The sequence below is a fragment of the Balaenoptera musculus genome, chromosome 4 (assembly GCF_009873245.2).
Source record: "Balaenoptera musculus isolate JJ_BM4_2016_0621 chromosome 4, mBalMus1.pri.v3, whole genome shotgun sequence".
Taxonomy (NCBI): Eukaryota; Metazoa; Chordata; class Mammalia; order Artiodactyla; family Balaenopteridae; genus Balaenoptera; species Balaenoptera musculus.
The window spans coordinates 578,612-600,887 of NC_045788.1; the positions used below are offsets into that span (position 1 = coordinate 578,612).

Sequence of the window (22,276 nt, forward strand, 5' to 3'; positions counted from 1 at the left end):
GCACCCACAGTAGTCAAGGCCACTGCTCCCACGGAGCTCAGGGTGGAAAGATCATCAAAACCAGCAAAGGAAGCATCAAGATAACTTAGGAGAGGGAGAGAAGCCATAAGGAAAACCCATCAGGGTAATGTGTTGGTGTGATCGAGGATGGGAGCTGCTCTGAGTGGCGACGTCTGAGGTGAGAGCTAAGCTGAGAGCAGCCACGGGTGATCTGAAGGGGGGACCCAGGGAGCAGCATCAAGTGCAAACTCAGCAGGTTTGGAGCAGGAAGAGGTTCAGAGTCTCCTACAGACAGAACGAAGGCCAGCAGACTGGCCGGGGCTGAGCGGGTGGGTGGTGAGAGGTGGGTGGGTGGTGAGAGGTGGGTGGGTGGTGAGAGGTGGGTGGGAGTGTGAGCCACTAGGCATAAAGAAACAAGACGGGGGGGGAAGGAGGAAAGCAGGTTCACGTCTGCTGAGTGTTTACTTTGGGCCAGGCCTTGAGCCAAGTTCACAGCTGTAAGTGGAGGGGCTGGACCTCGGACGAGGCTCTCGGACTCTAGATCCTTTATGTGCTGTGCTATGGCCCACACCCTGCCATCCGGAAGGCCAGCTCTGGTTCACCTAGGTGGAAACGGGAAATAAAGGAACACAGATATCTTGAATCCTACGTAGAATCTTTTTTACCTGCCAGCCTATCTCCTGAGTGATTTTATATGAGGGACATCATTTTGGCCTGAATTTTAAAAATTGGAATTTCTCTAATCCTAAGGAATACTGTCTTCACATCCTGTCCTTGGTGGCCTCCGGGCTAGAGAATCAGCTCACTGGTTCTATGCCCTGGGATAAATTCAAGCACTGCAGATAGAATACAATTATCAGATGAAACTGAAAAGGTAGCTGAAAAGGAAAAAATAAACCATATTTAATGCCTCCAGGAAATGAATCTCAGTGGATCTTGCTTGGTGCTACAAGGAGAATGTCATATAGTTCTTTCCTCCACCCTCCTTTACGCAAGTTTGAATAATCTCTCTGTCACCGCTTTTACATGAACTTGAATTGCTTTAGAAACCTGTCATAGTGAATTAGCAAAAGCAGATAGTAATTCAGAGGGGTGCCAGTGCGGCGTTCCTGAAAACTGCTGGTTGGAAGACTTCCTGCGGCATTATTCGGGGGCAATAACTCACTTTCATCACCATGTGTCAGTGTGAGCAAATGATGGGCTTTCTGTGGTTTTTAGATTTCACTTTCTTAAAAGTCCATCATAAAGATGAAAAGTACACAGAGAACATCCACCTTCATCAAACAAGAGAACGAGGAAACGAGCACACCCTGCAGTCACTTGGCGTGGATAAACCAGACGCGCAGATCCCGTGGCAGCCCAGCAGGCACCACTCAGGTTTCAGAAGATCCTTGACTTTGACATCAAGGGTAAACTTGAAGGCTGGGGGAATGAGGAGTCAATAACAGAGACATGTAAAATAAAACATTCTTCCTCGTGAGCTTGATGATGGGTCACCTCCTCAGAGAAGCCTTCACGTCATGACTATCCTGTCGCACCTGCCTCATCACTCTCTGTCCTGTCACCCTCATGATTTTCTTTTTCTTTACAAGACTTAGCAATTTTTGAAATCACCCAGTCCATCTCATTCCTTGCTTAGCGACTTCTATCCCTCCCACCCAGAGCACAACTTCCATGAGAAGCAGGATCTCAAAGGTCTTCCATGAGCCCCAAGGAACAATGCCTGGAGCATGGAAGTCCTTGATGAGTATTTAGTGAAGGACTTCGGAATTCACAAAATTCTTATTATACCAGAGGCTATTCTGTACGTAACAGTGTTGTTTGATCAGCGGTCATAGTAAAGCCTGTGCAAACTAGAATCCAGGCAGTCACCGTGAACCACCCTTGGCTCTGCTGATCAGAGACCAACTATGTCTAACGGTTACTTGGAGGAGGGAATCTTAGCTGTGGAGCAGCTGTAGGTCTATGCATTACGGAAGCACGTTCCTTAGTGAAACCGTGCACAAGCCCCTGTTTCCTTGTCTTTGGAAGCAAAAGGCTGAATCGAGAGTTAATGATGAGAAACGTGAAGATGGAGAAACAAAGAATAGATGTTGGGCTGGGGAACTGGTAACGCTTTAGACTATAAATCCGCCACATCACAGAGTCACCGAACTCCCAGTTTCCTGAAAGCTATAGATAAAGGCCTGACACACCTTCCTAAGTTGTTTGTACGGGAAGCAGAACCCACCACATGAAAACTGCTGACTGAAAAAACAGAGACCCCAGACTGGTTGAAACCAGAAGGTCAATGATTCTTGAAACTTCACCTTGATGTCAACCAGTCTGAGAACTGGGCACAAGCTAATCACGCACCTACAGCCCCCTCCCTCCCACTGCCTTTAAAACCCCTTCTGTGAAAGCCACTGGGGACCTCAGGTCTTTTGAACGAGAGCTGCCTGTTCTCCTTGCTTGGTACCTGCAATAAATGCTATACTTTCTTCACCACAACCTGGTGTCAGTAGGTTGGATTTACTGTGTGCGGGTGAGTGGACCCAAGTTTGGTTTGGTAACAGTAGTAAGCTCGAGAAACTGTTATCCACATTCTCAACACTTACTTCTACTTGATGAAAGTCTTAGATTATCACTGAGATTTCTCTACTTCACAAAGTCTAATAGTTTCTGCAACTTTTTATTTTGAAAAACATTTAAGTCTGAATCTATGAAAAGGGTACAAGAATTGCACAATGGGCACTTTGGATGAACCAACTGTTAATTTGCTGTCACACTTGCTTTCCCTCTCCTTGCACATATGTGAGTGTGTATGTGTGAAGGTATGCATGTGTGTCTGTGTGTATGGGCAGGTATGTCTATGTCTATGTATGTGCATAAGTGTGTTTTTGTGTGTTTGTATCTGTGTGTATATGGGCATGCATGTCTACATGTCTATGTCTATGTATATGCATAAGTGTGTCTTTGTGAGTATGTATCTGTGTGTATATGGGCATGTATGTCTGCATGTCTATGTCTGTATGTGCACATGTGTGTTTTTTGTGTGTATGTATCTGTGTGTGTATATGGGCATTATGTATGCATGTGGGTATATGTGAATGTATGTATATTTTGGCTTGAACTACTTGAGAGTTAGTTGTAGACATTAATGTACTTCAACCCTCAGTACTTCACCATGAGTCTCCTAAGACCAAGAATAGTCCCCTATATGAAGATTATCACACTTGGGAAATTTAAAATCGATAACTCTATTCTTGTCTAATAAGCAGTTGATTTTCAAATTTCCCTAAGTGTCCCAACATGTCCTTTATAACTTCTTATTTTTTGATCCAGGGTCCAATCAAGGATCACGCATTATATTTAGCTGTCAAACCTCTAGTTTCCTTTAGTCTAGAATGGTCCCCAAGCCATGGCTTTCTTTCTGTTTGTTTTGGAGGGGGTGGTGTTTCTGACATTGCCATTTTTGTAGAGTACAGGGTCAGTCGTTTTACAGAATTTCCCTTCATTTTAATTTGCCTGATTTTTTCCCTTAGTTAAATCCAGGTTAAAATCTAACATTTTAAGTACCTAACATGACCAATATAAAGTAGATATAAAAAGCTCAGGTCCCCAGAAGGAATTTTTAGGCTGAAATACCAAACCCATGAAAAATAAAAACACTTCCAACATAGGTATAAGGATCAGGGATCACCTGATAAGACCATCTCCTTTTCTGAATTTGTTAAAAGCCCCATTAATATGATTAAGTTAATGTTACTCACATATTAGTCACTCACATCCTGCCTTCAAGAATTTTGCTACAGGGCTTCCCTGGTGGCACAGTGGTTAAGAATCTGCCTGCCAATGCAGGGAACATGGGTTCGAGCCCTGGTTCAGGAAGATCCCACATGCTGTGGAGCAACTAAGCCCGTGCGCCACAACTACTGAGCCCACGTGCCACAACTACTGAAGCCTGGGCGCCTAGAGCCCGTGCTCCGCAACAAGAGAAGCCACCGCAATGAGACACCCGTGCACTGCAACGAAGAGTAGCCCCCGCTTGCCGCAACTAGAGAAAGCCCACGTGCAGCAACGAGGACCCAACGCAGCCAGAAATAAATAAATAAATAAATTTATTTTAAAAAAAGAATTTTGTTACATCCAAGTTTTACCTGCATTAGCATTTATGCAATCTTTCTAAAATTCAATTTACTTATTTAAACTCTTAGCCTATGAAATAATACCAATTTAAATGGTTTTGCTATGCTTGCTCTATTTTTCTATACTATCAAAGTATACATAAATACCATCTGTGCACATCTAAAACCACCTCCCACTGCACACTTGGGGAATCACTGAGCAGAGTAGGGTCAAACTGCTCTGTGGGCACACGCGTGTGGACAGAATTAGCACAAGAGGCTTTCTCAAGGACTAAGGAAACAAGAGGGGGCCAGGTTGCCAGGCCAAGCCGGGGACCACATTCAAACCAATGACAAGACCTGCAGCTCCTGAGAGACCCAGCTGCTGTCCCTTGACACCAGATGGATTGCTTCTCTGTTCATTTCCCAACCCCTCAGCAGGCGAGATCGAAAATGGGGCCGGGAAAACATTACTTGAGCAAACGCTGACACTGATGGAATCGCTGTGTCCTCCAGAAGATCACTCTTTGTGGCCTGTAAAATACCTGGATTGGATCACGCGATTCCTACGTTTCATACCGTCTACGTTTCCCAGACAAGGAGCTCGAGACCCTGAGATGCCTAGTGGGTTGTCCAGAGTCACCCTGGGAGTTGGTGGTAAACCAGGACTTTCATCCACAACTTCAGATACGCAGCTCCCTGAGCCTATATAGCTATTTATATATAAAACCATACACACCATATACATATATAAAACCGTATTTATACACATATATATAGAACACACATATACACATACGCATGCGCACACACACTTACATTGTGTAAAACCACGTTCTGGCTTCCTGAGTGCCTTGTGAATGCTCTTTCACCACAAATGCGTCCAGTCCCAAAGAGAAGGGCGTTCCCCAAACCTCAACCCTTGTCATCTTTGCTACTCACCAAACAGCCTTCTCTCCCTGTGTCCCTGCATACATGAACCACGCAGCCTGGAAGGCTTTCAGGAACTCTGCCCATCCTAGAAGATACATTCCTGCCAATGTATAATCACACCATAGAAGGCAGCTTTAGACCTGCGGACAATTACTCTAGGGCTGGACCTGACACCTCCCTTCCCCCTCAGCTGTGACCCTGAGGAACAGAGGCCTGGCCAGCTCAGGGCTGGATACCAGCAGCTGGTGGATCTCCACTGACCCAGGACATCCTCAGGGCCTCTCCCGTCTTTCATCCCCACACCCGCTTGGTTGGTTCTGTGGCATCTGTCTCCTTGGCATCTCTCCCTCACCCTCCCTTCTCAGCCCCGCTGATACACCTTGATGCAGGCCCTCCCTCACCTCCCCCGACACTGTTACGAGGTCTCCTCCCCGTTTCCTGGTCACACTGCCTGCTCCTGGTCACACACCCTCCTCACCAATGGCTCTCAAAATGTGGTCCAGGGACTCCTGGGGGGTTCCTGAGGCCCTTCCCAGGGATCGATGAGGATGAGACTCTTTCCATCATTCTGTAGATATGACTTGACTCCAGTTATGATATAGACTATTTCCATAATACCACAGACACGACACTAAAGACATGACTTGTCTTTTCTGCTCTTCACCTGTCACAAGTGGACTAGGGTTTTCCCAAGGCTTTCTGCCATGGGCTATCACAACAGAATGAACACAGAAGCAGGCGTGGGAATCAGATATTAATGTGATGTGCAGAAACGTAACATGATGCCACTCTCCTCACTGAATTTTTGTTTTGGAAAATAAATTATTTTTCACAAAAAATTGCTTTTATGTTAACACAAAATGTGCTTACTATTGTTATTTTTAATGAATTAGTAAACTTTTTTTTTTAATTTCTCAGTTTTAACTTCTAATTTAGCATATTTGGTAAATATGGATAATATAACCCATGTCAACAAAAACTCTCTGGGATCCTCCATCATGGTTGAGAGTCTAAAATGTTTCTGATGCCAGAAATGTGAGAACCACTGCCTGAGTTATTCTCATAAAGAAAATTCATTTATCAGGTCACACCTCCAACGTAGAAGCCACTGCTATCCAGAGGTAAAGTCCTTATGGATTTAGCAGGGACCTCGAGGCTGGACGTCCCACCCATCACCCCACTCCCTCCTGCATGGAGCCAAACCCAGCACAGGTGTCCCAAGGAGCTGCAGTGGTTTTGCATTGGGTTGACTTTGCTTTGTTTGGCCTTGTTCTCCAGAGTTCCCTTGCCTGTGGGTTTCAAGTGAAGGTCACCCACAGCAGAAATCTGTGAAGCCACAGCATCAGACTGGACAGTTCTGTGGCATGTGCAGTTGGGGCATATTATGGGCAACAAGATACAAAAAGACCAAAAAAAAAAAAACCCAAAAAGCCAACTGCCACTTCTGAAGAGCTGGGAGCAAACGCAGGGTCCTGCACATGCCCCCTGCACTCAACACCACCTAAGGGCTGGGCAGACCACCTAAGCCACCCCTGCGGCCCGACCCCTGGACACACCCCTACCCCTCACCCCATATAAGGAACCAGCTCCCCCCCTCAGGGAGTGAGTGAGCAAGGGAACCTGTTGTTTGTTTTCACTCCCCTCTGCTGCAGCAGGGGCCCCAGTAAAGCCTTGCCTGGATTTCTTGTCTGGCCTTTGATCAATTTCTACTGATTAAGGAGGCCACAAACCCTGGTCGGTAGCAGGTCTCTGAAGCCCTTTTGAAGCCATTCTCATCAACTCCCAACCCAGGTGCATAAATGACTCTTGTCTTCTTCGTGTCCTCAAGGTGCCCAGCACATATATGTGGCGCTCCACCTGTAGTGCTTTATGACCTCAGTTTTCCATAAATCTGCCTCTCCCTCCTATGTCTGCAAGCTCTCTGCAGTCAGAGACAGGATCTCAAGATCTATATTTTTCTTTCCCCAGTCCCTGGAACAAATGCATATTCGTTAAATAACCCTAACACAGGGGAGGTAGAATAAATATGGCAAGTGGGTTTCTAAAGGTCAGACGTCGGGGAAGGATGAATGAGAAAGGATGGAATTGAAAAATTCCAAATTTCTAAGCAGGAAGGTCTGCATAAGGTTTGTTTGTTTGTTTGTTTACATCTTTATTGGAGTATAATTGCTTTACACTGTTGTGTTAGTTGCTGCTGTATAACAAAGTGAATCAGCTGTGTGTATACATATATCCCCATATCCCCTCCCTCTTGTGTCTCCCTCCCACCCTCCCTATCCCACCCCTCTAGGTGGTCACAATGCATAAGGTTTAAAGTCTTTAAACTTTAGGAGGCATAAGAATTACTTGGGGAGCTTGTTAAAAATGCCGATTCCTAGTGTCACACCTTCAGATATTCTGATTTAGCTGGTTTGGGGCAAGACCTACAACTCTTCAGTTTAAGGAGACACAGGGCCTTCTGATGAAGAGGGTCCTCAGAACACACCTTATGAACCACTAGCAAAAAGAATACGTGGGAGGAGGGATGCCTAGGTCAGCAGTTCTTAAATTAAGCTGTTCTGAGTCACTTGGAGGGGGAAGGTAGGGAGAGCAAGGAAGACTTGATAAAAATGCAGTTTCCTGGGCTCCACCCCAATTTTTCAGAATCAGAATCAGAGGTACTGGACATCCAGTGGGGCTCAGAGTCAGAAAACTTCACTCTCAGTCTTGAGAACCTGGGGCAGAGGCATGAGCTTCCTGTCTCCAGCTAATCACCTACCCTGATCCCTGAACCTTCCTTCTAGGAGACAGAAGCCATAGGATGCCCCTGGATGGAGGGGATCAATAGTCCTAAGAAAAGGCCTTTTTGGGGGGGGGGTCATATGAAAGGTTCTAAAGAAAAGATCAGGAGCTTCTGGAAAAATACTCGATTAACAAAAAGACTAATAGGACTGATTCACAGAAAAGACAGACAACTGCAAAGACAAGCCTCTCTCCATAATTTTGCCAATGAGTTTTGACTGTCTGCTTGGTGCCTATGGATTTCTCTCCAGTGGTGCCCCATACAGTTTTGTTTTGTTTTTTATTTTTATTGGAGTATAGTTAATTTACAATGTTGTATTAGTTTCCAGTGTACAGCAAAGTGAATGAGTCATACATGTACCTATATCCACTCTTTTTAGATTCTTTTCCCATATAGGCCATTACAGAGTATTGAGTAGAGTTCCCTGTGCTATATAGTAGGTCCTACTGTATATATAGCCCCATACAGTCTTTTTTTTTTTTTTTTTTCCTTTCCCCGTACAGTCTTGACCTGCACCATCCAGTACGGTAACCAGCAGTCACGTGTGGCCACTCAGCCCTGGAAATGGGGCCTGCAAGACTGAGAAGCTAAAGGTTGAATTTTAATTGTGATTTATTTAAAATTTAAAAACTAATACCCATTCAGTTATTAGAAAACGCTTAAGTATATTTGCTACAACTTGGATATGTAAATCTGATTTTTCAACGGTACATTTTATGAAATCTAAATATAGGTCAAGTGTTTCTGATGAAAATTCAGTGTCCAAAGTGCAATGTGCTGTGGGTATAAAATACACACGAGATTTCAAAGGCTCGGTGTGAAAAACATTTAATAAATTTTAATTTGGTTTTAAGTTTAAATGATAACTTTTGGAGCTACTGGGTTGAGTAAAATATACTATTCAAACTAATTTCACCTTTTTCTTTTTGCATGTGTAGTGTAGCTACTGGAAAGCTGAAATTGCATAGGTAGCTGGCATTATGCTTCTGCTGGGCGGGGCAGTTCTAGTCAAGACTGTGTAAACTGTGACACTGAATATTGTCACTAAATATTTTGAAACTGTCTTGGAACGTTACTCTATAGAGTGAAGTGCGTGTATAAAGTTGTCACCCCAGAGGACCAAAGGCTGACTCCAAAGATGCTATCATGTTAGAAACACAGTCTTTTCTGGATCTCATCCCTACCCCACCTCCACCCATGATGGAACAGCCTTCAGCGTAGCTGGTGAGTCGTCTCTGAAAAGAAACCTTGGGATTTTCAAGTCCCAATCTGGGGTCTACACACCTCGATCACCCTCTGCATTCAACAGCCTTACTTCAAACAACTTTGGCTTATTTCAAACCACCCCAAAACGGTTTAAGAATGAACACTGATGAAAATATTCAAAATATTACACTCCCCGCTCTCAAAGAAGACCCAACACTATTTTAGATCAAATCAATGGCATATCTCTCCGAAGGCCAGCACACTCCTTAGCCATGTATGTTAAATAAAGTACCAAACAGAAAATGACATTCTTTTATAATCCCTTCTAATGGGTCTTATCCATCTGAAAACTGCTTTGTTTGTTATCGGGTGTTTACTCACACCTTGAGACAGAGGTTTTTAACTCAGGGTCCATGCCCTACCCCTCCGTATACTTTGGCCATAGCTAGAATACAAGGGGTCCACAACCGTGGAAGGTCTTTTCTGATTTTTTTTCTCCACTGATCTCCAACTGGAATTTAGCATTTCCTTCAAATTTCAAGGCAAGCAACAAACTACATTAGTATTATCGGTACCCGTGACATAAGCAGTAAAAAAAATCACAGCTTTTTTCCACATGACAACACAGTTGTTCCAGAAATCCTGAAATATCGTTTACGTGCATCATAACTTTATGGTAGTTCATTCTTCCTGACTATAGCCCCTCATACTATACAGGGGCAACTCTTAGTCAATTTCTAATCTGGTCGTCGTTCAGCTACAAAAGAGGGAAGGTGCCTTCTCCACCTAGCGACCACACAGCTAGGATGCTTTATAGTCTTACGTATCTACACTTGCTTGTCCTTTATGAATACGTGGGAAGAAATCAGCCATTTAAATTATTTGTTAGAGTTTCGCAAAACTGGAGAATTTTTAATTCTTCATAAGTTAACACTGTCTTTTGAAATATGAGAGGCATGTGGGCTATAAGTCTATAACAGGCAAGTTCAGACACATCTGATGGTTAAGCTAACTATTAAAGTGTGTTATTTAAAGTAATTTTTAAAATATTGTTGACAGATTGGGCAGTGATATAGGTCATGCATACATTTGTAAGCTCTGTGAAAATCAGTGTGTTTGTCTATTTTTTTTTGTTGTTCTTTGTAATCCTACATATTTTTTACATTTAAAAATGTTTTCTACATTTTATTTAAACAAATTAAAAATATGAATTTTAATATTTATTAATTAATATTTTACATTGTATTTAAACAAATATTAATTTGTTTAAATAAAATGTTTTAAAAATAAGAAGAGATACATAGGTTTCACTAGACTGCCAAAAGGATACCTAGCAGGAAAAAATGGTTAAAACTCCCTGACCTAAGCATTACATTACTAATCCAGGACCCTGAACATCCATGTGTTTTTTAACTAGAAGCACCTGTATCTAGTAGAATCCACAATGCTACCCAGCTCCCGTCAGGTAACACTCACACTGCCTACTCCACCCACAAGTGAGTAGCAGAAAGTCTCTCTGTATTTCTGTCTCTATTCTTGTCAGCACACAGAAAAGGTGGAGAAAGGAACATTGCTTCTTAAAGAAGTAATGGTGCACAGCTTCACCTGATGAAAGCCCTGGAAGCTGATGATGACTTAGAGTTTTTGGAGCTTGGGAAGCAAACAGTAACTACCTAGTAACTCAATAAAATGCCATTAATTTTCCTGAGAAACCAGTTGGCTCTTCCACCTTCAATATGAAAAGTGAATTAAAATTTTACCTGTTATTTCCAAAGCTATTTCCCTCCATCCATCGAGTACAACACAAATGTATATTTAGAAACAGTACAGCCCTTGCCAATTAAAAAGAAAGTTATGCGGGGTAGTAGTAAAACCAGGCTAGGCAGAAGAAAGTGACACGTATGGGAGGCCCACATTTCCCAGCACTGTTGTCCCAACATTTAGAAAACTCCCCTGGCATAAAAACAACGCTGTCGCTTTTAGAAATTTTATTCTGTTTTTCTTTTCTTTTTTTTTAAAACACCAAAACCAAGATTCAGCCACAATTTAACGCTGTCAATACTTATTCTTCATTATACAACTGGCACGCCAACTGTTACCTAAGCACGTCAGACGCTTCAAATCCCACACCCACACATTCTTAGCTCATCTGCACCCAGATATGAATAAAGATGAATAGCATCTTGAGGAAACAGTATCTCCATTCTCAAATTGCAAAAGCCATGGAGGAAAGTCCTCCTAGCGTCTGAAGGATCTCTCAGAGGAACAAGAAGGACCCCGAAAGCCACGATTTTGCCAGAAAAAAATCACTTCCTTCTATGGCGACCTGCCCATTGGGTATTTAGAATGAAAAAGGACCTCACGAGTCCTTTCCAATGTTGAGGTTCTATGACTCGTGTATAAAGAAATGACTTTTCTTTGTCATTTTACTAACATTAAGTTAATTATGTTTTTTTGGTAGGCCAGCAGCTCAACTCAGCATCTCTTTACGGAGAAGCGCTCCAGGAGACCCTATGTGGGGTGAACTAGTAAAAAGTTCAGGGTGTTAACAGCTTCTTCTCTAAAAGAATTTATGTTTCCTTCATCTCCAGACCACAGTTGCAGGAAATTTCCAACACTCAAATGAACTGTTTTCTAAATGTTTGTTTATAAATTGGATGTTTCCCACTCCATTCATTAGTGTTCACTCATTCTCTCATTCAACAAGAAGTTACTGAGTGCCTATTAAGTGCCAGGCTGGTGGTAAACATCAGACACCATGGTATGAAAAAGGCACATCTTTGCCCAGATATGTTTCACAAGACGGCTAGGTGCCAGGCTAAATTATAGTAACCTCCTATATTAGTCATCTCAGGCTGCCTGTTAATTTTGTTATAAAAATTCCATAGACCGGGTGCAACAGGAATTTATTTCTCTCAGTTCTAGTGACTGGAGTCCAAGATCAAGGTGCCAGCATGGTCAGGGTCTGATGAGGGCCCTCTCCTTGGGTTACGGACGGCCATGTTCTTGCTGTATCCTGATGTGGCCTTTCCTGGGCGTGTGTGCCTGGAAAAGAGGAAGCAAGCTCTCCCGTGTCTGGTCCTACCCTCCTGACCTCACCCAAACCTAATCACCTCCCAAAGGCCCCATCTCTAAACACCATCACATTAGGGGTTAGGCCTTCAACACCTCCTTCACAGCAATTGTGCTATTTGACCCATAATGTTAATTCAATAAAGTTAAGTGTTTCGAATCCACCTCAGAAGAGGAGGACCTTGGTTTCTCTGGGGTTTGGTTCCTGAAGTGGTTGGTATGGGACGGGACCCCAGACACCAACAGGGGGTGAGAGCTACAGCAGCACCAGACACCTCAGTCCTGAGCACCCAGGGGGCTTAGGGCTTGGAAGCGAGTGAGACAGACCCTGAGGCTCAGATCAGCTCCTGGAGAAGAGGTGGTAGGAGCTCGGCAGTGAGGCCAGAATCCAGATCTGAGGTGCTTCTGTAAGTCAGGTGTCCTTACTCCAAGGCCTGCCTGCAACTCCAAAGCTTCTCATGATCAAGTTCAATCAGGCAATACAAGGAAACAAATACAGATAACCCCAAATCAGAATAACACCAGGATTCAACGTATCATCATCACAAAGCTGCAATTACAGGGTGCTTTTCATCAGGCCTGATGAAGTAGGCTGCTGGCCTAGCCACCTCTCTGCTTTACGGAAGCCAGCATCCACCAAGCTCCCTCAACTAGAAATAATTCCCCTCTTCTAAGGTTTGATCGTTTTCTTAAAACCTGCTCGATCAAAGCCAGCCTGGAATGGAAGGGACTCAAAAGAGGGGAAATTTCACAAACGTTAAGTGCAGATCTTGACAGGACCCCGACTAACACCTAGAGCGGCTGACTGCTTCTCAGAGAATCTCCCCCCCCTCGAAGGAACAATCAACACACACCGCACAGAAGTCGAGTGCACCTTTTCCCCAGGATCTTAAATCCAAGCAGAAGCAATCAGTCGCTCTCAGCTGGATCTGTGACACCCAGCCTTCCAAAATGGAATGTCAAGCTCCTTGTGATGTTTTTAACAGAATGAAGGGGAAAAAAAAATACTCCTACGTTTCTCTTCCCCCATCTATTGTTAAAATTAAAAAGGCAGGTAAGGCTATCCGGGTATCTTTGGGTGACGGAGATCAGGCTTGGGCTGTACTGAGTGGACACCTCTGCCACAGTCCGTGGGGTCTGGGAAAAATTCTAACACGTGTCGGGTTCTTTGCAAGGGCTTTTATCTCCATAAGCCAAAAGGTTCTTTGTGGCGAGGCCGTTTGGCAGAAAACCAGGGCTCCGAGACCCTGAGGCACTCTCACCTGTGGGCCACACAGCGCCCAGCAGAACCACATTCGAAGTCAGGTATTCAACTGCAGACCTTATCCTGGCACAGCTTGAGGACCTAGAATCCCATTCTCCCACAGGAGACTGGATATAGCCTCTGGATAGGCTTTGTTTTGTTAATTTTGTTTATTTTTTAATTGAATGAGTTCTACCATTAACCATTAGGAGCTTTCGCATACAAATCTGGATGTCTGACATTTTTTTTGGCAAATCCGAAGCTCAGACCCGCACTGCTGCAGGCAACAGAAAGGCAGAGCTAAGAGGAGACCGCAGCTGACTTCCCAGTGGATGTTAGCATAACCCAGATATGATCAGAGCCCCTCTCCCTCCACGCTCTCACGCTCAGCTACACAGAAACTTAACAGACCATGCTGTTCCCTCTTGTGTGCCGGTGCCCACGTGACTCTCTTCCTCCTGAGATGCCTCTGTCTGTCTTGCCAGTTTGGTGGGGTTTTGCCATCAGTCTTTCAGGATTCAGTTTCAACGCCCCTGGCTCCATGAAGTCCATTCTGATATGCCTGGAAGAACTAACCAGGCTTTGCTCAAGGCTCTTAAACATTGTCTTGTGCTTGTTTTGTGGAACCTCTCTTCCTATGTGCAATATTCAGTGCCGGGTACATAGCAAGCGATCCATGATGTTGTGATCAATATTAGAAACAAAGACTTTTAAATAGTACTTATCATGTACTAGTCACAGTACCCTTATACGTATTAACTCATTTAAGCCTCACAACGACCAATGATTACACCCATTTTACGTAGAGAAAACTGAGGCATGTTAAAAGTTAGGAAATTCTGCCAGATTCACTCACTCAGCTATGAAGGGGCAGGAGAGGGATGAGAACGGAGTCTGGCAACCTCTGGATGAGAAGGTGGATGGACCCTTAGAAGGAAGGGAGGGAGGGAAAGAAGAAGGGAAAGCAAGAGAGAAGGAAAGAAAGACAGATGAGCTATCAGGAGTCGGGAAGTGCAGATGGAGAGACGGGAAAGAGAAGCTTTTGTGGCAGGAAGTGCAAGTCTTTGGGCGAGGCAGGGGCAGTGGTGTGTGCTAGTCAGTTTAACACGAGACTCTCTGGGAAAACAGCACTGCTTTATAATGCCTGTCAGTTTCTGTGGTGTAGATGCCCCTGCCGTAGCTGATTTCAGGCTGCCGTGTGGCATCACCAAGGGCAGAGTTTCAGAGAAGAAGTGAGAAGCCTTGTCACTACTAACTAGTACTAACACACCAGCTGGAACACACCAGGGCGTAGGTATGCCCAGGAAAATGACAGATGGAGAGATAGGCAGGACCAGGTGACAAAGGACCTATTAAACCATCATAAGGATGTAACCCTCCTGGAGACGACCAGGAGTAACTGAAAAGTTTTTAGCAGGGATTCACATGATTACATGGTTATAAAGAGTGAGACACAGATGAACACACAGTCAAAATTTTAGGAACTCCTCCTCCATCTTCCCTCCATCTTTCCTGAGCGATTATTACTGTTGCAAAAGGAAAGTTATCAGTTGGTCCACTCCTTTCCTACTCTATCCCTTTGCCTCCCGGCTACTCTTCCCTCCACCTTCCCACCCCCATCCCCTCACTCTAGTCACAGACCCTAAGGATGGCGGAGTGTCCCCATCTGTCATTGTTGGATCTGTGGTACGTAAGGTCTGGAAGCCCTAAGCAGGAAAGTGAGCCCGGACCCGCTTAAAGAGGAAGGCCCCCGAATGGCGTATAAATAGAACAATGCCCTTGCAGACCACCGCACTGGAAGGGGCTTCAGAAACCATCTAGCTTCCAAGCATCCTCTGTCTGAGGAAGGGGAGCAGCGGGCAGTCATCCTAACCAGCCCATCACCACCCAGCTGGTTAGGGCCAAAGCTGGTTGCCCAGCTCCTGATCAAATACTCTACATGCACCTAAAGACAAGGTTTCTGAGATGCTGCATCCCCCCCTGCAGAGTCACAGGCTTTCTTAGAAGACACTTTTTTTCTACTAAGCAGGTTCCACTTCACCAGTCAGTACAGACAGACGCACGGCGATCCCCAGGCTCAGGGACCTGCGGTCATCTTCCCCCAGCACCGGACAATATGAGCCACGTGCTTCGGGAACACTCCGTGACCTCAGTCCTTCTCCGTCACTCGAGGTCTTATGACCCAGTTTAAGAATTCTCCAGATCCTGGCCTCTTCCCATGGGTCTCCATCCACCTGCCCGCACTGAGGCCATTTCCTGATAAGTAAGAAGTGGGTAGGGACAGGAAGTGAACCTTGAAAAGCCATTGTGGCAGCTCTGCTTTGAAAAAAAAAAAACTGTTGGGAGAAGTTGAAACTTTGGGCTGAAATGCACTGTAGTCTAATAATTCAAGCTCACTTCAGGAGAAATTGGCCGAGGCTTCTGGACATGCGGCCAAGGCAGCCACTGGGAAATGAAATGCAGGCCGGTGTTCACACAGCCAGGAGCCAGAAGGTGCGGCTCCTCCAAGGGAGCCCATTTTCCAGTTCTCACAAAGGCATCCCATCGCCCGGCTGTGGCCCTGACATGTGGCTTCTTTCAGCTAGAGGTGTTCTACATTCCCAATGCCCATCAGTATCTACAAGGGTGATCCCTAGGAATAGGGCAGATAATGCCAATTCCTTGGGCCAGAGAAGTGAAAACTGATCTGGGAAGAGAGACCCCAAGGAGGTCTCCACAGCTGAGGGACCCTGTGCTACAATTTGCCCAGGCCCATCCCAATTCACACCCACTTCTTAGAGGAACAACTATGCTCCCTTTCATTCTCAAAAGTATCCCGGCCATGAATGATATGGTCACCCCACTCGCAGACCTCCAAGGCATCTATCAACAGGATTCAAGCAACCCATGAACCCGAATGGGACAAAAGTCATGAATTTGTTTACTAATGTTGAACTACAGTTTAGCGTTTCACTCTATTATAAATGCAGGCCACAGACCTTAAGCACAGGACCGGGACCGGTGATGTTGCCACCCAAGCGTACAGATGGGACGTTTCCCTATCACGGTGCAGGTCTGCAGTCACCCACAGCAGCATTATACTCATCCCACTGGCCCACCATCAGATCCTGTTATGCGTACACTAGTAGGTCACAATGGTTTATACAGCTCGTGTTATAATCTTACGTATTGCAATTTATATATCTAAACATAGGGTCCCTAAATGTGTCAGACTGCCAAAGGGCACCATGGCATAAATAAGATGAAGAGCCCTTGGCCTGGTGATGGAGAAGTCACATTAACCAAGGACAGGGAGTGTGGGAAAGAGAGCCTGCCCTCTGGCTGAGGTCTCAGCCTGCCTCTGGGTTGATCTAGACCTTGAGGAATTATTTAGGTGCATTATTAATAACTTGTACACCTCTTCTTCAGGCCTTTATCACACCCATTAGCTTTCTTCATCTTCTCTTATTTTTATGCCTTTTTTCCTTATCCTTTGGATTTGGTTTTTACCAAGTATCTCTCAGTCTTCCTGTGTTAACCGCTGGGCCCCCTTCCTTTGGGTGGTCCGTTTCCCCTGATGCTTGCCCCTCCTACTCCCTTTCTCCCTACCCCCCCCTCCACTGCTTCTCTGTGGCCTCTCTCCTGGGCCTCCTGACCTGGTGGCTCTCAGCCATCCCTCTCTCATGAGTTTTGTAGCAGATGCTCTGAGCACCAAGGGCCTACTTCATACCTTTCGTTAGGGAAGGGTATTAATTTTGTTGGTAGGAAGTGTTTTTGAGAAGCAACTAAAAAACAGACCGACCACCCAAATAAATGACTACAAAACACTCCATGGCAGGAGATGACGCGACTTTGCCAACCCAAGCTTAAATATAATCTGTAGAAAGGATGGAAAACTTTCCTGCTTGCTAATTGCTCATGACCAGATGTCTAGGGAAGGTCAGCAAGCTGGACCAGGATTCTTCTCAGAGCATAAATTCCCAGTGTAGCCAAGGAAGGGACACTGCTTAGTCACTGCTACCAGGGCGAGCCCTCTGTATGCAGGCCTATGCAAGGACTGCTTTTCTAGACCAGAACTGAGGTTAAAAAACTAGAGGAGAGGGACTTCCCTGGTGGCATAGTGGATAAGACTCCACGCTCCCAATGCAGGGGGCCTGGGTTTGATCCCTGGTCAGGGAACTAGATCCCACATGCATGCTGCAACTAAGAGTTCACCTGCCACAACTAAGGAGCCCATCTGCCACAACTAAGACCCGCTGCAACTAACTAAATAAATAAAAATAAATATTAAAAAAAAAAAAAAAAAAACAAAACTAGAGGAGAAGCCAGGACCTTTGCGCTTTAGTTGTGGACAAATATACAAGTGCCCAGTGCCTTCTTCCTGCTACTACCAGGGGAAATATTTGTCCAGCTGTCTCTGCCAGCAACGTACTGATTATTTACATGCAGGATGAAAATTCTATCAGTGACCTAAAAAAAAAAAAAAAAGGAAGAAGAAGAAAGAAAGAAGAAACAGAAGGAAACCAATCTAAATTTGTATTGTTCCATGCTTGAGAATGACTCACAATATTTTATTTTTTATATTTCTTTTCCATTTTACTTCTAATAAAAGGCACAGGGCTTCCCTGGTGGCGCAGTGGCTAAGAATCCACCTACCAATGCAGGGGACACGGGTTCAAGCCCTGGTCCGGGAAGATCCCACATGATGCAGAGCAACTAAGCCCGTGCGCCACAACTACTGAGCCTGCGCTCTAGAACCCGCGAGCCACAACTACCGAGCCCACGTGCCACGACTACTGAAGCCCGCGTGCCTAGAGCCCGTGCTCCGCAACAAGAGAAGCCACTGCAATAAGAAGCCCGTGGATCGCAATGAAGAGCAGCCCCAGCTCACCGCAACTAGAGAAAGCCCGCACGCAGAAACGAAAACCCAGCACAGCCAAAAATAAATAAATAAAATGAATTTTTTAAAAAGGCATAAATCCTTTTTCAAAAAGTGTCTTAAATCCTTTTTCAAAAACTGTCACTGGACAAGTATTAACATAAAAAGCAGCTCAGAGAGCTTAGGAGAAATTGAAACCATAAATTTTATAAACTTCACTATCTGTTAATTTATCCTCTGAAAGAGAAAAATCTTGTTTTTATCCGGGTGGTTCTTTTTCAATATGTATTTTTTTTTTTATTTAAATGAATTATACAGCCCTTACTCTTAGCTTATTCACTTTGGAAAAATATGTTCCAGGCCTGTCAGCTCTTGAGAAGGTTGCAGACTTCATTCTTATATCAAATGGTCATTTCATAGGTCATGTTGTGATGTATTAATTCACCAGGTTTTTACAAAGCACAGGTAGGTAGATACTAGTATGGCAGGTACAAGGGCTGCCATCATGGTTCCCAATCACTTGTAGAATAAAGCTCATGGAAGCCACAATCTGAAGATAAAATAGTAACTCTATTAATCCTATGGATTATTCAAATCTAAACATAGATTAAGATATTATGTTTTTATTTAAAATAAAATCCGTGAGGGAATAGCTTCTCAGGTTCTACTTGCTTATGTTTTCTTTTTCTTTTCTTCCCCCTGCTGTCCTCTTCAAATTCCACAGATCCTTATTATTTGGCTTCTCTTGTTATTAAAAATTGGTCAAGTTCAGATGCTCTGGTTCTTGATTCTCTTTTATTTTTAAGTATCTCACCAAAACCAAAAATTTTATCGATACTTCTTACTGTGTATTGCATACAAATATTTATTCATTGTGTTCTGAACAAAAAGGTTTATTTTTTTAAATAACATTTTCCCAGAGCCTGTTGCTTAATAATAATTGTTATTCTGTCAACAAACTTGTGTTTATATGATTTAAGATAAATACACCCCCAACGAATTGCCCCAGTAGAAGTGTTATGTGGGCCACACAGGAATGAGTAAGTAAGTAAGTAGAGGGGGTATGGACCACACACATGGGATAAGGATACAGCTAACTCCCTGACACCCCTGAAAAGCTAGGAATTGGAAACCAGGATGTCTGCCCAGGTGCAAAAGAATTCTTCTTCCTGAGGTTCCCAAAAAAGAAACCATTCCTCTGGGATCTTGTCACACCTGATTTCAATGCCACATCTTTTATTCTCTAACACTGCAATAATCCAACTAAAGCAGTATCCTCACCTTCAGAAGATCACCCTTCTGGGATGATCTGAGGTTCAGGGCTCTCCCTGAGGACTGGGGCATCTGTGCATATTTTCCCCTCCTTACATAAAAACAATATGCGTTTCTAATGAATTCTCTAGAAAGTGAATGCTTCCCCTGAGATAACTGAGGACGCTGGGATTCAGATCAGTCAACCCAACACAGATGGCGGACTGAGGAGGTGGGTAGGAGGGGAAGGGGGGGAAGGACAGCATCTCTCAGTGCAGGCTCTCCGGGGCCATCTCTGCCACCCCAAGGCCCTTCATCAGCCAAGCCTCCTTTCCATCCCCCTCATCCTCTGCCTCTTCCTCCTTCACCCCAACCCCACTCATCACTGCCCGAGGGCCTCTGTCCTGGTTTAGCACAGCATCAGGGATGGAAATCTTGTTCCAGGTGACATAAAAGGCACCAAATTTCCACCATCCGCCTGTAACTCTTAGCTACCGCCCACCCCCCAAACACACACACACAATGTGACTCTGAGAAACAGGCTTTCCCAATTCTCCTCTCTGTTTACTGACTTTTTGTTGGTTCAGCTCCAGGGGAAGAACATCTTAGTATTGTAGCTACAGAGAAAAGACATGGGATGCTCTTAGAAATCAAAATTCTGTCCTACAAGAATGCCTAGGGGCATATGGAATCCCTAAACTGCTAGAGAAAGTCCCCTTTGTTAAAGGGACTCAGCGAGTGAGAAAAGGACAAAGAATTATTTTCCCCTTTCTGAGCCTCAAGTATGTCCACTAGAAAGATGTGATTTTGCCTCAAATTGACATCGGCCTAAAGTTTAACCCAATGGTCAGAAGTCCCAAAGAAATAACACCAAATCATCTCATTGGATTCAAAAGGATTTTTCCCTCTGAGGTCCAACATTTTCTTATTTTCACAAATAATTGGGTTTGGGGCAGGACAGAGCCACTCAACTTGACAGAAGGACTTGGCTAAAATGGTTGAGAATCCATTAAATTTTATTTAGAATCATCTAAAGGGTTGCATGGTTAGTTAATTTTTTTATTGGAAGGCTCATCAATAGTATACTGCAATGTTTGTCAAAAGACACACATCTGTGGTGGTTTATCCACTACATGAAAGCGGCTTTTTCTGGTTATGCAGATGGAGGCATTTATGAGAAATTAGCAAAATGGTCTACTTTTTAAATAAACAAGCGTTTCCCTAATTAAATTTTCACGAATTAATTTTAAGATGCTGAAAAACAGCCACAGTGAACCTAATCTATACATGCATAAACAGAGCTTATTTTGACCATGGGTCAGAAGACAGTGGTTCTAGTACTAGTGGTACCAGAAACACACTGTGTGGCCTTGACCACATCAAGAAGGCCCCTCCCGGCTTCTGGATTGGGAAGGGTGATATCTGAGCCGACTCTAATATTCTGTGATTCGGTCACTAGAAAGGGACTCATTTGCAGAATACTGTGTCTACAGTGTGTGGCCCTAGAGCAGAGCCCTGCTCACATTCGGATCCCCCTTCCATTTCTCCTCACGTTTACAAAGGGAATGTCCTCCAAAAGATTCAGAAAAGAAATCCAGTGCCAGCAGCCAATTCCCTAAATCTGCTTTTGGTGCCAGGATCCCATCCTCTGGAGGTGCGCCCCATGGGGCTCTGAGGGGGTATATGCACCATCGGTCTCCCCAGCGTCACAGCTACAGGGGCCTCCAGGGCAAGGATGGCACTGCCAGCATGGCCTGGGGTTTGAGCAGAAAATGGGGGGCCTCGCCCATGCTTCCCTGGGACAAAGGTTCTTTGGTACCAAATGGGGTTCAAAGAAGGGGGCACACCAGTGTTCTCTACCCGCAAGCCTAACCAGTCCCATCACTTACTGGCTGGGTGACAATGAGCAAGGAAATTAATTTCTCCATGGCTTAGTTTCCCCACCAATAAAATGGGAGTAATAACTACCTTCCACGGTTGTTGTGAGGATTAGTGCCCATGAATGAAATCTTTAGAGCCTGGCACAGAGTAAATGCAAGTGTTGATGGTTATTATTACTACCTGTCTCCCCAGAATAGCTCAGCAACCTGAAAAAAAAAAAAAAAAAAAACACCTTGGTGTGGATTTTAAGTCTTCCTTCAAGAGTTGCCAAGGGACACGTTCCAATCTGTTTCTACAGGCAAAGCAAGTGGCGCGAGCACAAAACCGGGCGACAAGCACCCAGAAAGAACCAGGTCCTGGGGTGTCCAGAGTTCAGTGGTGCCGAGTGAGGGACTTAATTCTGGGATCCTACCTCGGTTATCCAGGGAATTCGGAGGAGGCCAACGCTCTATCCCCCTCGACGCCTGGCCGGGGAGGGTGTGGAGTTTGCGCTCAGCAGGTGCACCCCAGCCTGCTCCGAGGGCATCCCCTGTCCGCTGCCTGGGACTCTGGAGCTTGCTGTGGGGAGACAGGGAGCTCGCGGCGTCCGGGGGGGGCCGGATGGGAGTGACCGAACTCAGGATTCCTCCGGAGTCCTGGCCAGTCGATGTCTCTTCCGGAATGGTCTGGCCAGGGCGTAGGGCCCAGAAAAGGGGACTGCGCTGAGCTCTGCTTTCTCCCAGCTCGGGTCCGGAGAGCAGAAGATGTCCGCAGGGCAACCGCAGAGCCGGTGGTGCCCCTCAAAGCCTGCACGTGGGAGAGCTGCACAGGGAAGACCAGAGGGATTTACGGGGCTCCTGACCCACGCAACCTCCAAATTCGCCTCCTATGGAGCCAGGAGGAACCAGCCGGGGATTGGATTCTCAGCCCAAGGCGCCACTTGGAGAGGGGCGTGCACCTCCTCA

The 22,276-nt window shown here is 45.0% G+C and overlaps 1 protein-coding gene across 4 annotated transcripts in view; it reads right to left on the reverse strand.

Annotated features, from left to right (window-relative positions):
* Positions 1-22,276, reverse strand: part of LRRC3B (leucine rich repeat containing 3B) — a 97,537-nt gene that overhangs the window by 72,890 nt on the left and 2,371 nt on the right. Inside the window, exons 2-3 of one of the 4 annotated variants that reach the window (XM_036849498.1) lie at positions 21,745-22,133; positions 1,166-1,422 (exon numbers count right to left, since the gene is read on the reverse strand). The exons of 1 other annotated variant lie outside the window; for it this stretch is intronic. The gene's annotated coding sequence lies outside the window, so the exon portion shown is untranslated. Of the gene's footprint in view, positions 1-1,165; positions 1,423-21,744; positions 22,134-22,276 lie in introns of those variants that run through there. 2 more of the 4 variants (XR_005019625.1, XM_036849502.1) reach the window with 2 other exon arrangements.